The 3270-nt window shown below is 42.8% G+C and overlaps 1 long non-coding RNA gene across 1 annotated transcript; it reads right to left on the bottom strand.

The window, feature by feature from the left end:
• Positions 1-1853, bottom strand: LOC104696636. The gene is made up of 3 exons (XR_753065.4): positions 1687-1853; positions 1186-1412; positions 1-575 (listed from the first exon to the last, which is right to left on the bottom strand). It is a non-coding gene; the product is annotated as an uncharacterized LOC104696636 (long non-coding RNA).
• Between the last annotated feature and the right edge of the window lie 1417 nt (positions 1854-3270).

Below are 3270 nucleotides of genomic sequence, written 5' to 3'. Positions count from 1 at the left end.
TTATTTTATTTTATTTTATTTTATTTTATTTTATTTTATTTTTGCTCCCTGTGAAGCACTACTTGGTGAACTCATCCCATTTGTTAACAGTCAAAATCCTTGTGCTTAGTGTCAGGCTTGGGGAGTCCAGGAAGGTGGCAAAAGTAATGCCACAGGGAAATCACGGGGGATTTACATCGAAGCTGTTGCAGCTAACTGGGTGGAATGGTACAAAATGTTTTATTTGGTTTTAGCCAGCAGAACCTTCTTTGGAATAGGCAAAAATAAGCAGAGACAACATTTTAGTACTAATCAATAGAACCAATCCTCATGTACCACATCCAGCACAATGACATCAGTAAGCAGAACTGCTTTGGTCTTACAAAGTATTCATGCTGTGTAATGTGCATTAAACCACTCTGGGAATTGGGGTTCTCTGGGGTGGTGTGTCTCCAGCCAGCACAAAAGTGAGGAAACCTCTGTACTGCACCCAGCCTCACCTCGTAGACGTCCTTGCTTACCAGTCAGATCAAAATCCAGCACCAGTTTGCATTCCTGCCACAGCAAGCAAAGTAGTCCAGTGCTGCTGTTCCATCCTGAATGGTAAGAGACAAAGGAGATCAAGATTAGAAATAGAATACAAAACTCATAGGAAAGCACCTGGCTCTCAGAAATTCTCTTGCTTTGACACTGAGCTTTATGCTTCAGTTAAATTTTCACCATCAAAGAGCAAAATGCAAACCACCAGACATCAATTAAATCACTATCTTAGTCAATCACATCCTTTCTGGTAGCTCTGGTAGCTCTTCTTCCCAGGTTCTTACCAAATGGTGATTCTGAGAAGAAACCCCTGCTTCACTAATTGAGCACTGATAATTTTTAGGAACTGTTGCCTAATATAAGTACAGAAGTGTGACCCCTTCCTCCTTTGGGGATGCAACACTCAGGAACATAAAAATGCTTCAAAATCTCTTTAAAATGGAGCAGCTATTTTATGACTGGGAGAACAGTCTGGGTATCTGGATACAACTGTCCCCGCAGATGGCAGTTCAAGGTGTAAGCAAAGGTCAGAGCTGGCTAAGGGCATGGTTTGTGTCGATGGGACAGGAAAGCTTTTGGCTTCCTCAGCAAGACAGGCTGCCCCAGGATTATTTTGTGTGAGCAGTCCTGAGAGCCCTACACTGACAGGTAGCCAGGGCCTCTTACCCTTGGCACGCCACGTTGATCAGTCCTCTTTTCTCCCTGCACACCCCAGTGTCCTGCTCACTCCTCATGGTTCTGTGTCCACATTTCCTGAGCCAGGCAGGACAAGGAAGCTGTCTGGGCTTCTTTCAGAGCACGTGACCTTGCACAGGGCACAGGCAATGTGTGTAGCACATTCATATGTCACTGGAGGCATCCATCTCTTCTGAATACACCAACAATTGAGCAACCTGCCAGCAAAACGAAGACATTTTGGAACTGCATTAATTTGATTCTACAGCTCCAAAGAAGCAAAGGCATCCCTGGAGGGGGATGTGAAAGTGCTGTTACAGTGTCTTGAGCAACAAATGGTGTCTAGTGTTTATACAGAGAAAAGAGGTATGAACTAGAGAGGAAGTTGTGACTAGACTGTCTGGTTACACCGTCCATCCAAGCAGGAATGCTGGTAACCAAACAAACCATAAAGGCAAAAAAATAACCACCACCCACCGAGGGGCCCCATACCTGGGTAAGAGCTCTGACACTGGGACTTTTATCTTTCCTGTGGCTGCAGTAGTGCAAACAAGTGTAGTGGCTCTTGTCTGCTGCTGTATCTCTGCTGTATTCAAATCTGAAAAATCCCACAGGATAACCCGTCAGGTTGCCTTTTTATCCTTTCAGCAGAGGGTAATCACACACCCTGTATATAACAAAGAAAAAGAACAAAGCATGCAACGTCAAAAATATACATAATGGAAAATGCCAAGATGAACGCTGCAAATGCAGACTGATTTTGTCCCCTTGTGCCTCACTTGTTGTGATAAGGACTTTTATTTTACAGCCTTTGATTCATTTTCTCGTGGGGCCTCAGCCTCACTTGGTGCACTGAGCAGGCTGTGCCCAGGTTGCAAAGAGGTGCTCACGCTTTGCTTTCCTCCCACTCAGCCAGGGAGCCCAGGCCGTGCCCGGAGCGGCTCCTCAGCCCTTCCGCTGGTAAAGCTGCCTTGTTTTCTTCAGAGTATTTTTCACTGCCTCAGGGAAGTGGGGCGCTGCCATGTGAGGTGAGCAGCTGCTGTACTCTGCTGCAGGGGCAGAAGAGCGATATGTAGACAGCTTTTGGCCAGATATGTTCTGGCTGTACACTTTTTTAGGGACCATTTGGAATGCTTATGACCTGATTTCACAGATAATGCAATTTTATTTGGCACTCAGTTCTGGTTTTGGGATTTTATGGATTGTGTACTTGGACCTACTGCAGTTGGGTTTCCCCTGGCATGGGAGCATTTAAAAATAATCTTTTTCAGTAGCAATCAGAGGAATTAATTTTTTTTCAGATGTATTCACTAGACAAGTTTACTTAGAGAACTAAACATAGAATCATTTGGAGTCTGATTCAGAGTAGCAAGGAGCAAGGAACAAGGAGCAGTAAGTGCCTTCCAGCCTAGAGGAGAACAGCGACAAATTGAAAAGAAAATAATAAAAAATAAACTGAGAAGAAATTTCTAGTTCAGTTTGTCCAGGTATGCTGGTGTTTTCACCATCCCTCTGCAACCAAGGTAGTGTTACCTTCCAACGGGAGGGTGATCAGAGCACTGCTTTCTTAAACTACAAAGACTAAATTTCAAACAAGGAACAAAAACCTTGCAAGTGTAATGCTTTAGCATTGTAAAACACATCCCTTGCCACAATGAACTAATAATGTAATTTAAATTACAGTAAAGGATGTAAGAAAGACAAGGCACAAAAGGAAGAGGAGACAAGACAAAATTGTCCTAGTAACAATATGTTCTTCCAAACTATGAGCATAATTATGTGATTTAAATTTCTACCAGATTTGGGGAATTTTTTTCATGTCATTGTTCTCCTCTTTATGTAATTAAGTGGTTGTACTTGACTGTGTGGTGGTAAGAAAATAACACTAATTCCAATTCTTATTGGAGGGTAGTGGACTGAAACCATGACTTCTCTTTATCAGCTCCAGGTAATAAAAATTGTATGAAAAGAACTATTTCAGGCAGTTTTAGCATCTTTCTTCTCTCTCTCTTTTTATACAAAAGAAGCAGGTCTGACATGCAACATGACAGTGAAATCCTTCTGCTGAGTCAGACA

Source organism: Corvus cornix, chromosome 3 (genome assembly GCF_000738735.6).
Source record: "Corvus cornix cornix isolate S_Up_H32 chromosome 3, ASM73873v5, whole genome shotgun sequence".
NCBI classification, from domain to species: Eukaryota; Metazoa; Chordata; class Aves; order Passeriformes; family Corvidae; genus Corvus; species Corvus cornix.
The sequence above is the reverse complement of the archived record's forward strand: the minus strand, read 5'-3'. Positions and strand labels throughout refer to the sequence as shown.